The sequence below is a fragment of the Mus caroli genome, unplaced genomic scaffold (genome assembly GCF_978045245.1).
Source record: "Mus caroli unplaced genomic scaffold, Mus_caroli_1 scaffold_3, whole genome shotgun sequence".
NCBI lineage: Eukaryota > Metazoa > Chordata > Mammalia > Rodentia > Muridae > Mus > Mus caroli.
The window spans coordinates 62,311,131-62,324,158 of record NW_028227258.1 but is presented as its reverse complement, the minus strand read 5'-3'; the positions used below and the strand labels follow the sequence as shown (position 1 = coordinate 62,324,158).

The window sequence follows — 13,028 nt, the reverse complement described above, 5'->3', positions numbered from 1 at the left end:
GAGGGGAGAGGAGGGGAGGGGAGGGGAGGGGAGGGGAGGGGAGGGGAGGGGAGGGGAGGGGAGAGGAGAGGAGAGGAGCAGAGAGGAGAGGAGAGGAGAGGAGAAAGAGACTTCATGAGGAGAATGTTAATTCCCCACTAAAACTGTCTCCAAAAGGAATCAGGTGACACTGCAGTTTCAGGTGTGGAGAAAAGACACTTCCAGATGGCAAAATCCCTAAATGCACATGATTCTTAGCCAAACCCCTTTACAAATTGGGTTCAAATGCACAGGCTATCACTAAGGCAAGTCTTCTGAAAGGCAAGTACTCCTGGGGAAAGTGAAAGAAAAGAACAGAGTATTGTTAAAGACATATACCTGAGAACTTTCCAGCCTCAGACCCCAACAGCATAGCTTCCTTCTAAATAAGACCAGATTAGAAACTAATGCCTAGTCTTTTTACTGCTATCCTTTTATAGGCAGTTGATACAAGCATTTGCTGAAAGACTAGAATCCCTTACCCTGAAAACTGTTTGAAGCTCCCCTGCATCCACCCAAAGCCTTCTTCTACTGTCTAGGTTTGTCAAATCCTGGTGCTAGGGTTTGGGATCTGAGGGCCCATTATCTGTGTTTTACAAAAAAACAAAACAAAACAAAACAAAACAAAACAAAACAAAACAAAACAACCAAAAAAAAACCCCCAAAACTAAGAGAGAGTAGCTTGTAAATGTGAGTGGGTTTGTTTATATTCCTCTGTAGACTAGAGAGAGGACCATTCTTAGCTTCTCTCCACATTTCTCATACCAGTGCTACAATTTTATGGAAAAGCTGTAACAAAAACCATCAAACAGACTTATGAAGATTTAGCTGTGAGAAAATATGTAACTCTGAGAATGTTCTTTTGGATGGCACCCCCTTTTGGACTGAGCAGGGAGGGTATCTCTGGAAGAAATTCTGTAATATTCCTTCTGTCATGCTGCCTAGTACACAAATATAGAGTAATCCATTCTAGTCATCTAGTGCACACTGGAAAGACAATACGTTGTAAATGGTCTCACATCTGCATCTGTTTCTGATTTTCCCTCAGTGCACCTCAGATCCAAGATCCTCTTTTGATTTTAGCATAAAATCATTTGGCCATAAAAGGGACACATACTGTTTATTTACCGAAAAACACAAACCACATATGAGGTATTGACAAATATTTATTGTTTCTTTCATTGAGCTTCATAAAGCAAGCAGAAATTTCTGATGGCTATACATGCTTTATATAGGGAGAGAAAATAATGGAGAGAGCTCTGAGGTATAAGAGATGCTGAGGGGCTTGCGCCCAGGAGCTGGGACAGAGATGCCTGTGTGTCTTTGCGGAGGTACTTCAGAAAGAAGGCTTGTGGCTGGGTCAGTGATTGGCAAGGCTTTGGTGACTTGATTAAGGCACTAAATTGGCCTCTGTGTCAAAAGAAGACAGTAGCACCTGTGTTGTGCTTTTGTCCTTACTAGAGGACTTGGTAAAACCCAGGGCCATGTCTCCATCCTCTTCCAATCACTGAGACTTTGTGTCCAGGGTCTCCCTGTGCTTCATCACTAGTGTCCCGATCCACTCTGAAGTTTTCTGCTTAGCTTACTCCCAGCTGACAAGTGGTTCATAGCCCAGATCTTGCTGAGGTTTCTTGTAGGGGAAAGTGAATGTGCAACCTGATAGTGTGACCAAGTGGCGGTTAAAGGGAGGTATATATCTGTAGATTGGACTCAGCAGGAAGCTCACAGTTTCCAGCAGGAAGGCAAGCCAGTACAGTAAGGGCACAGGAAGGCTCCAGCTGGAATCAAGGAAGAAGCCCCACTCCTTGCTCAGGGTGTAACTTAAATCACTATAGCTTTGGTGAGGGGTGTCATCTGAGATGTAGTAGAACTCTCCTTGAATATCTGGTGACTTTTTGGGGTCTCGAAGGCCCCTGGCAGCCAGAATGTCTGCCCAGGCCACATTACCTACATATACTGGGTTGGTTGTGGAGAATTTGTCCCCAATTCTCAGAACACACTTATTTTTGAGGGCTGTAATTATTGTGTTAGAAATGAATCGACTTCTCTCCCCATAAATGTACATGGGCCTTAATGCACAAGTATGCAGCATACCACCATTTTTCAGGATGCTCCCATTGGCTGCCAGCACTGCCTTCTCAGCCATCTTTTTGCTGTATGGGTATGGGTCAGAACATGTGCTTTCACGATGTTCGTCCTCGTGGCCATTCAGGATGATGTCCTTGTACAAGTTGGGCCCTGCAACATCAACTGAGCTGGAGAAGATGAAGGCTGGAACACTGGCTTGGATACAGGCCTCCAATAAGTTCTGGGTACCTAATGACAGACAACACACTGTCAGTGTCTGAGGTTCACCATGTGCAGAGCTTTGTGCTCATTTTCATCCCCTAACTCAACAACCTCTCCACTCTTAAGGTGCATCATCTTTAACTACACTCTCAGCTACCATGATATTGCCAGTGGACTACAAATGGAATCCAGAGAGCAAGTATGTCTTGGCTTTTGTGTTTGCAGCACTGTGAGTGTGTATTTGCTTGTGTTTGAGAATTGGTGTTTTTCATTTTTTAACTTGAAAAGTCATGTAAAGAGTTTCAGTAATTCACTCCTAACATGTCTATGAGATAAACGTAGTTTTACACATATATTATGCATGTTTTTAAAATTTACATATCCAAAAGATTATTTCTTAGATCATGAAGAGGAACAATCTTCAACTAAGAATTATTGAAGATTTAACATGGTCTAGACTCAAGGACAGTTGTGTACTGGTTATATACATGATACATAGACAATTCATATGTACAGTTTCATTTTATTTTATTGTTTTGTTTATGTAATTTGATGAGACTAGCATGAAGGGGACAAATTGCTATTGGATTTGGGAAGACATAAAGATACAGTTGTGTTCCTAATGGCATGCAGAATATTATACTATTTGTGGATCTACATATGACCTCATTTACTCAGTTATATAAAGAAGAGGTGATAAATATTCCTTCTAGTTTTCATTCAGGAAACCAGCCCTGAGTGACCTTCTGTGTTGGTCTTGGCAGAAAACTAAAAGAATCTGTGTACCTCCTGTTGGTCATTTCTATAATGGCAGAATATGGTGAGGCCCTGAAGCTGTAGAACCAGCAGCATGAAAAGCAGTAACCTGCAAGGTCTAGATCTGGCTCACAGGAAGTAATGGGTCTGGGGTTGTAATTGAAGTTGCAGTTGGAGTCCAGTCTCCATAGCATCGAGTACAGACCTCATATCCTGGGTTACTTACTTTCTACCTGCTGGGCCTCAGCCATGAAATATCACTGAGCTCTACCAGCTGTATCTAGTGAGCAGAGGCATTAGACTCAGAGTATGGCAGGATGCAAAAGCATCCCTTCCTGGTTGTATGGACATTTTTAACTGCCCTACTTTCACCTTGTCCTCTCCAAATCCTAGATGTCAACCTTTCAGATTGACATCTAGGATGGTCTGCCTGGGAATGACACCTGTGACATCAATGACATCAGCAGTGCGGATGACAACAGAGATGCCCTGGCAAGCTCTCCTCAGGTACTGGGTGTCAAGAATGTCTCCTTCCAACACTGTCACCTTGATGATTTTCCCTAGGTCTGTGGAACACAAGGAAGGTCATTGAGAAGTTTCTTTGTGGGCTGTATACAGATACTAGTTACCTAGATTATCAAAAATTGTCACAGTGGAAAAATGTTGATGAGGAAGCCTGACATATGGAAAGAGGGGCAAATATTCTTTTTCCATTCAGAAAACATATCACATAAAGAAGCAGTCAAATGTTCAAGAGATTAGGTGGGAAGTTGATTCATTCATCAAAGTGACTAAGGTGGTAATCAAAAGCTGGCTAGAAATGGGACTAGCAATCAGAATGTCTGTCCCAGGGTTTTGATGAGAAATCCATTCCCAGCAGTGGCAGCAGGGAAGGAAGACACGCTGGTGGTGCTTCTTAATTCTCACACAACTTCAAGACTATCCTTCCTTCCTTCCTTCCTTCCTTCCTTCCTTCCTTCCTTCCTTCCTTCCTTCCTTCCTTCCTTCCTTCCTTCCTTCCTTCCCACACTTCCTTCCTTTCTCCCTACACTTCCTGGAGAATAGTCATTGGGGCCCCATGTAATAAATGAGGAACCTGACTCTCAAGAAATCTGGCCGCACAGTTATGACTACACCCACTGATTATATCTCACTAGTTTTCTCCCCCAACCTGCGCTATTAACCAATTCTGTGGCATCTCTTGGAGTCAATTTTTCAAAGAGAGACCTAGATCATGCAACTGAACTGAAATTTCCCATGAATCCAAGCAGTGAGGAAGGCTGGAGAATCCCATTGAGTTGGAAGAAAGATATAGAACTGCTTGATCCCAGTATGTATGCCTTATCTAAGCCCCCTCCTTTTGCCATGCAATTCCAGGAAGGACCTGAGTTAGAGAGATGCACAAAGCACAGCTCAGAAACAAGAGGTACCCACTGAGGTTTGAATACTTCATCATGATCCTATCTACCCACCCATTTCTTCTTTCTTGCAACTAATGATGAAAACCAGTGGTTCTCACACTTCCTAATGCAGCAACTTTCAATATTGTTCCTAATGTTATGGTGACCACCAACCAGATAATTAATTCTATTACTATTTCATAAATAATTTTGCTACTATTACAAATTACAATGTAAATATCTGATATGCTGTTCCTGTGAAAGGGTCATTTCACTCCCAAGGAGTCACTTGGCTAACTCACAGTTTGAGATGCACTGCTTTATATAGATTGGTTCAGGAATGTAGCTGTGATGAGAGAGGACAAATCCAGACCTGTAGTTAAATAGTCTCATCCATGAGTTATTTGAGGACTCTGAGATCCAAGGAGAGAGCCTGTAGAGTGCTTCCTGGTGGACCATAGCAGCACCCTGATCTTAGACACCTGGATGTGACAGATATTTGTAAAACAACATCATGGAATGTTGCTGTCATCTGAGCTGTGTCAGAAAGAGACCCAGAGAAACTGCCACACACTGGGTGGGAAGAATATGGAGGCTGCAACTAGACTTCCTGGGCTTCCATTTAGTTTGTTCATATATCTGTGACATTTGGGGAAGCCAATTAATTCCTGCACTTGTTTACTTCCATCTGCAGAAATAGAGGTTAGAAACATTAACTACATTTCAGAAAGCTTACCCACAACCAATGAGTTGTCACCATGGTGTGCACCCACTTAGCCTGACAGAGAAAGGATACTTCTAGGAATCTTCACTCTTATGTTTAGGCATGGCCTTCTCTATGCATACCCACTGTGGAGCTATTCCTCCAGACTGTGCCTTGAATGTTTGCAAATATTGCTGAGACATCAGGGTTCTAATAGAATTGTCTGTGTGTTAATATTGCTTTCTGTAAGCAACACTGAACATGATAGAGGAGAGAACTGATGCTGGAAGAGGTCAGAGACAAGATGCAGAGGGTGGGTGTTGTCTCAGAGGGCTATGGAGGGCTCTTTGTGCAGTGCATATCCCTAGGTATTGTCCATTTTCACTTGAAGTTGGGGAGAGGGCAAAGAACAAGCTTTGGCCACATACAGACAATTGGAATGAAGACTCTGGAGTCAAGAGATGACACCTGGACAAAATACTGGAGCTTAAGTGAGAAGCCTCTAGCTTGACCTGTGGTCCTCATTGATCATAGGACACTGCTAGAGTCATTTTTCTTTTCCCAACTTAAAGTCTTCGTCGTTCATGTGAGTGACCTTCTTTCCTACTTAACCCGCCAAGTTATTTTTAATTACCTGAGGTTTCGAATAAGTTGTAAAACATATTTCAAAATCAGTTTGTTCAGTTGTGCCAAGAATAACAAATTGGGAAAAGTTATTGGCCTGCACCAGTCAATTCTTCAATCATATTTGTAATTATGATAAACTTCAGTGAGGAATGGGGTCCAATGAATAAGAATAATCCATTAAATATTTGGGCAGTCCTGTGCATGGTGGATTTGTGTAAGTTCCTTGGTATGACCTCATGCTCAGAAATCCATTTTATCAATACCCATCTCTGTGTCTTTATGTCTGCTGTCCCTTAATCATGTCCCCCTTTGTCTCTGTCTCTCTGTCTCTGTCTCTGTCTCTGTCTCTGTCTCTGTCTCTCTCCCTCTCTCTCTCTCTCTCCCTCTCTCTCCTTTTTATTTTTTATTTTTTGGTCTTTCGAGACAGGGTTTCTCTGTGTAGCCTTGGCTGTCCTGGAACTCACTGAGTAAACCAGGCTGGCCTTGAACTCAGAAATATGCCTGCCTCTGCCTCCCGAGTGCTTGGATTAAAGGCATGTGCCACCCTGCCTGGCTTGTCTCCTTATATTTCAATTCCTTTCATGTATTTTTTACTTTTTTTAAAAATTTTACTTCTATCTAAGATGCTAAATGAAAGACTCCCCCAAAAAACAAACAAGCACAAAACAAGGAACTAGATCAATAGCAATTAGAAGAGAGAGAGAGAGAGAGAGAGAGAGAGAGAGAGAGAGAGAGAGAGAGAGAGAGAGAGAGAGAGAGAGAGCTGAGCCCCCACCTTAACAGTCCTTATGGCTATTACCTAACAATTGGTAAGTGTGCTTAAAGAGCTACAGGAAAGAGAGAGAGAACTTCTCATTCCAAACTCTGTCTCTCCCAAACTGTGTTTTGCTATGTGGGTTGTTTCCTTTTGACCAATGTGGATATGCAGAAGTGTTATGAGTGCAAGTATCATTTGTTTATCAGACAAGGGAGGATTCCATCCCATATGCAGGCTGTTTTGGCCATGCAGTCATGTGGCTAATTCTCACGTTCAACTTACTGAAGAATTGCTCCTGAGCTTCTGGTCTGAAGAACTTGTCCAGGACCCTGTTCTCCTCAAGATCTTTCTCCTGCACCAACAACTGGATGATCCTCTGCCCCCAAAACCCTCCTGCTCCAGTCACCAGGCAGCTCCACCCAGGCCTGGTAAACACAGGATGCAGATCACAGTTGGTGTGAGGTTAATGTGTAGTGGCCCTGGAGGTGGCTAGAAAGAGATATCTGGTGATTTCCCTAAACCCAGTTCCTTCTTCAAACCTACCATAGAACAGATCTCCAAGACATGGGGATTAATTCCCACATCACACATCAACATATTCCAATAGATACCAAGAAACTATCAACTCACATGGTGTAGCTATGTCAAAATATGTCTCCTTTATCTAAATGCCTGTCTCAACCTGGAATAACTCACTTGTGCTTCTGAAGAAATAGTCACAAATGGGGCTCAATATATCTTTACTAAGTATGATCCAGTTATATAAACAGTTCTGGAACCCACAGAAATGGTGACATAACTTTATTGAGTGTTAAGTGTGTGTGTGTGTGTGTGTGTGTATGTGAGCATGTGCGCATGTACATATGTGTAGGGGGTGATGTGGGGAGTCATGGAGTAACACATAAAGATGGTCTCTGGATTTTCTATTTTCTTGGGCAATACCCTCCAGAAATCTCTACTGGGACAATGATCTAGAACACAGGCAACCTATCACTTGGGATCTGCTTTAAATACTCCATTTATAGGCATGCTTGAACCACATACAATTTTGTTGAAACTTGACAGGACTCAGAGTTTAGCCAAGTGCAATTTGACTATATAAGTGGCCCAGTAAGTCCTGTCTTTTGTGATTTTTCAATCATTTCTTCCTAGAAGTTGTGGGACAGAGGCCATTTGGTATATGAAGTATCTGTCAACCAGCCACAGCACATTTGGAATGAGATGTATGTACTACAGAGAAAAAGAAAATTTAAGTGATAGTATCAAAAGCCAAAGCCTGTTAGTTTGTTCTGTGTTTATTTTTCAAGATTCTCTCATGTCAAACAGACACATAATTTAAAAATCTAATAAGTCAATAGGAATCCATTCAACCTTTATTAAGTGCTTCATACTATTTGAATATGTCTTTCAAGGGAGTTGTGCACTATACTTACTCAAGTTTTTGGCAAGCATACACTTTCATTTCAGACATATGGTATAACTGGACTATGAAATAATATTGTGTTGTACTCTAGCGTTGTTGGAGCTGTGGATTTGAAATAAGATCTCAAATTAGAGCCCATTTATTCCCTTGTTTTTTGCTCAGAAACCCCCCCCCCCAATTCTCTCAATTCATCAACACTCAAACATTTTCACATTTGGAAGGGCTGTTAAGTGAGGCCACTTTACAGCATGGAACACTGCTAGTGTAATAAGTAAATTCCTTTCCATACAGTAGTATGGGTAGCCTCCTCATGGAGTTCTGCTCAGCTAGTCATCCTACTTTCCAACCAATACTCAGATAAAAGTGACTCAGCTTATCATACAATGCCCGTTTAAACACTTTTAAGTTTGTAACTTATGATATCAAATATTTTGATGTTTTAGTTAATGACTAGTTAATAACTAGAATGTCCTATGTCTTTTCCAATATGCTGGCCACCGCACTTTGGAATAACCTAGCTTCAGTTTTAACCATGTAGAGTTGTACAATATAGTGTCTTCTGTGGCCACGGGTCCTGTACTAACCCAAGTATGTTCTCCACTGTGCAGCTTTAAAATCAAATCCTCTGCCCAACTAGCAGCTCTCAGACCACTTGAATAAATGACAGAATTACTTGACTGCACTCCTTACTGTTGCCACCATTCCTTGTTTTTCCTTTTCCTTAATATTTTTGGTGAGCAAAAGATATATAGATAATTCCTATAGTTCTTGTGTAGTTGTCTTTGTAGGGCTTGTGAGGATGGGGCCTTTAGTTCAAACCTGTGATGTTGTGAACTCTATCTAACATCAGTCTGATCCAATGATCTTAACCTTTAAGACTCTCATGCCAGGTATCCTCTCTAACAATGACAAAAGAATGGAATGTTTTATCTCCTATCTTATTATTAGCTTGTTTGTTCCTGTGCACACATCAAAACCATGAAAATGGACTGGGGGTGGTAAGACAATATTTCTATCTGATTTTCTTCTTCCCAGGGTCATGTTGAAGAGATTTTCTTCTCCTCTGCCTTTAGCCATTACTTGTTTCTTTACTTGATATGTGAGGATGTCTGCCTAAGTCTAGGCTTTAACAAAGATGTTCTGGTTACAAAATGCCTGTGCTTGCTGGTGGATAATACAATTTATATGTAGCATGCTTGGTATTTAGTTATACTATAGTATACCTAGCTAGCTAGTTGATGTGTTTTAATAAGGGGTCACTATCATAACAAAATTATATATATATATATATATATATATATAATTTTGTTATGATAGTTATGATATATATATATATATATATATATACACATGTGTGTGTGTCTATGTATATAATCAAAATATATTAAATCTGCTTTAAAATAGTAAGAAAAGTTAAATTACAATTCAGAAACTGGTGGTTACTTGGTCCTGGAGGTTAAATGACTCAGTAGCTGAAGTAGTTCCATGATGGCTGTCCCTCACATTGAGGACACAAACTGAACTTACTCAGCCACAGGGTGTATGTGTCAGCAGTCTCAACCTGGAGCTGGAATCTTAGAGGGAAGGTTTCTGGATCTCAGCTGGTACCTAGTTCAGGATGACACAAGCTTGGAAAGGCTGGTTCTGGTCTCTGCAAAAGAACCACCACCACCACTACCACCACCACCACAACCAGCAGAAGCAGCAGCAGCTGCTGCTGCAGCAGCAGCAACAACAACAACAACAGCATCAGCAGCAGTGACAGCACTTTCAATCAACTTAGATTTGAGAGAAAAACAAAGCCATCACAGTGTCAGATGTTCTTATTAGACAGGACATTTTTATCTGGGCTACTACAATGGGGTGCCACCCAAAATTCCTCTTCACCTTTTCTCTCCCTCTCTTATCCTCAATTATCTTGTTCAAGACTCTTTCCTTCATCCATTCATAACTTTTTCCCTTTGATAGAGAGAGTTATTGCTCAGCCACCAAAACTTTCCAGCATACCTAAATTCTGTGGTTCTGATTGTGTCTTGGTTATTAATGATTTAACAAATAATATTCACATATAAACAAATACATACCATATTTGTCTTTCTGAGTTTGAGTTTCTTCACTTAGGATAATTGTTTTCTAATTTTATTTACCTTAAAAGTTCATTACGTCATTGAATTCATCTTCCCTAAGAACCCACATTGATTTCAATCTTGTTTTTAAAATTTGCCCACCCACAAACAAAGGACAGCTTCACCTTTGTTCCCCATCTTTACCATTGTGAATTGTCACTTGTCACTTGTTTTATAGATCATATCTATTTTGACTAGTTTCAGATGAAATCTCAATGTAGTTTTCATTTTCATTTGTCTAAAAACTATGAATGTTGAACATTTCTTTAAGTTTTTCTCAGCGACTTGAGTTTAGTCTTTTGAGGACTCTCTTTTTTAAATCTGTACCTCATTTTTAATTGGGCTGTTTGCTTATAGTTTACTTTGTTGAGTTCCTTACATATTTTTGATATTATCTCTCTGTAGACTTTGTATTTGGAAAAAAAAAACTTTTCCCATCCTGTAGTCTGCCAAATTCTGGTGTACTTGGCCCTTTAGACCCTCTGTGTTTCATCAGATTCTCTCTGTTAATTATTAATCTTTGGCTAATGGTAACACTTTTGTGTTCAGAATGCATTTTTCTGTTGCAATGAGTTCAAGGGTATTCCCTGCTCTCTCTTCTATCTCCTTAAGTGTAACTAACTTAGTGTTGAGGTATTTGAGTCATTAGTAGTTGGGTGTTTCACAGATGAAAACTATTTATATATTTACAATTCTTCTTCATGAAAGCTTTCAATTTCACCAGAACTATTTGCCAAAGATGCTGCAATTTTTCCAGTGTATATTTCAAGCTTCCTTATTGGGGTTCAAATGTCCTTATGTATGTGGATTTATGTCTGGGTCTTCAATTTGATTCCATTGTATATGCCTGCTATTATTCCAGTGCTATGATGTTTTTGCTTACTAAAGCTAAAAACTGGGTATTGTGATACCTCTAGCAATAGTGCTTCTGTAAGTCTAGGAAAGAGAAGAGGAGGTTCTCAGCACTTATATGAATTTCAGAGTGTGTGTTCACTTGGTAAAAACCTCTCTACATGTTTTAACATAAATTCAGATCACAAATTGAATAAGAGATCATAACAGAGAATGTCTACACACATATTCATTAGGAGCAATTGTCTGCCTAAACATTCATCACTTGTTACTAGCTTACATGCTCTTGGAAAATCAAAGACAATAAAAAAAAAGCTGTCCTTGAAGTTTTGTATAGCTAATCCAGTCAGTATCTTATCTCTTGTTTTTGCAGCTGTGGTCCTGTAGTGTATATTTTCTTTAAGGTCTTTGATTAATGGTGTCTGTAACCCCTGTGGAATGTGTCCTAAGTTTTAGAACTCTGTTATTACCTCCAAAGCAATTAAGCAGTTTTGTTGTAAAAGGAGCTTGAATGTCTCTTTAGGCTTTACCATTCTTAACAATGATGACCATCCCATGGTGGCTGTTTCTACAGAATAAATGTTCTTTGTTTTTGCATACTATCAGAGTTTGGGGTCTTCCTTCAGTGATTACACTAGAATCTATTCACTTTGCAGAACATTAACTTCCTCTATTCCAAGAGCCAAGAGCATCATTAGATAGTATCTTATATCTACAGAATGGTTTTCCACATCTTGTTGGAAGTTTCTTTTTTGTGAACCTACCAATGCATTTTTAAGTTGCCTTGATTTATGAATTTCTTGTTTTGCACATGAAAAAAATTCTGTGAACCTGTTTGCATATTGAAAGGTAGCATTTTGTTTTTCTAAATCTGTGTTCTGTGTTCCCAGACTATGTTCCCAATGGTTCCAGAAATAGTTCTCTCCTATTTCCTTAAAGACAAGAGCTGTTTTTTTTTTAAATGTCCACAGTTGAGAACTGTTATCTCTGTGCTGTAGACAAACATGGCTTCTCCATATAGTACTAAGTGCTCTTAACCACTGATTCACCTCACTAACCATACAGTTTATCTTTGTTCTCCATTCTTAAACTATATCTATGTAAGTGAAGTCACCAGTAGTCAATGCCCTACTCTGAAAGCCAGTGATGACATTGGGAAGCTGTAGTAGCATGCCTTTGAAGGCAAAAGTTTAATGGTGGTTCTACTTTTGTTCTCTGATTCATGGTTCACTATGATGTGAACAAGCTAGATATTCCAAGACCCTAAATTCAGACTAGAGAATTCCTTCAAAGTCACACACAAACACACACACACACACACACACACACACACACACACACACACACACACACACACACACTTGATTGGTGGGATAGCAGAAGACCAGAATGCCAAAGAAGTGTAGACAGTAAACACTACATTTTCAATGTAAGCACATCTCTTTCATATATGAAGAAGGTCTCACAAGTTGGCCAGAACCCACTCTTCTTAGGTTTTGACAAAGAGTTTCTCTCTCACTCCTTGTCTAAAAAATCTGAGTAAAGCACAACTCAACTGTAATGATGTAATTAATATGAGAAGACAAATTTGAGGGAACCCTTGTTTCCTGATCTCAGGCTCCATTGTGTAAAACTGCAGAGTACCTCTGAGTCCCATCAAAGACATTGCTGCCAGGTGCTGTAGTCAAATGTGCTTGTTGAGGGAATTGCTTTTGTCAGTAAAACCACTTCATGGTCATTGCAGTTTTGGTCCAGGGGGTCTGACTTTTGCTTGAATTATGAGCACAATTTGGCTTTAAAAACATACCTGTTATTTGCCAGCTGCCTTTGTTGTCTCTGAGGCCTCATGCCTCAGTTTGCTTACTCAGGCCTTGTCCTGGTAGTTTCTAGCATTCTTAAAATCTACTCAATGCCTAGAATGTGTTCTTCCTCTTATACATGGGTCTCAACAAGCTCACCCCTTCCTTGCAATTTCTGATCTCTTGGTGGCTAGTTCTTCACAAAGTTATATGATTCAATATAGTTTCTTTCTCAGCCTCTGACTTTTTGCTCTGCTTGACCTCAAAGTAAGTCTGCC

The 13,028-nt window shown here is 40.1% G+C and overlaps 1 pseudogene; it reads right to left on the bottom strand.

The window, feature by feature from the left end:
* Positions 1-1,522: 1,522 nt before the first annotated feature.
* Positions 1,523-12,799, bottom strand: LOC110290813 (3 beta-hydroxysteroid dehydrogenase/Delta 5-->4-isomerase type 3-like; annotated as a pseudogene).
* Between the last annotated feature and the right edge of the window lie 229 nt (positions 12,800-13,028).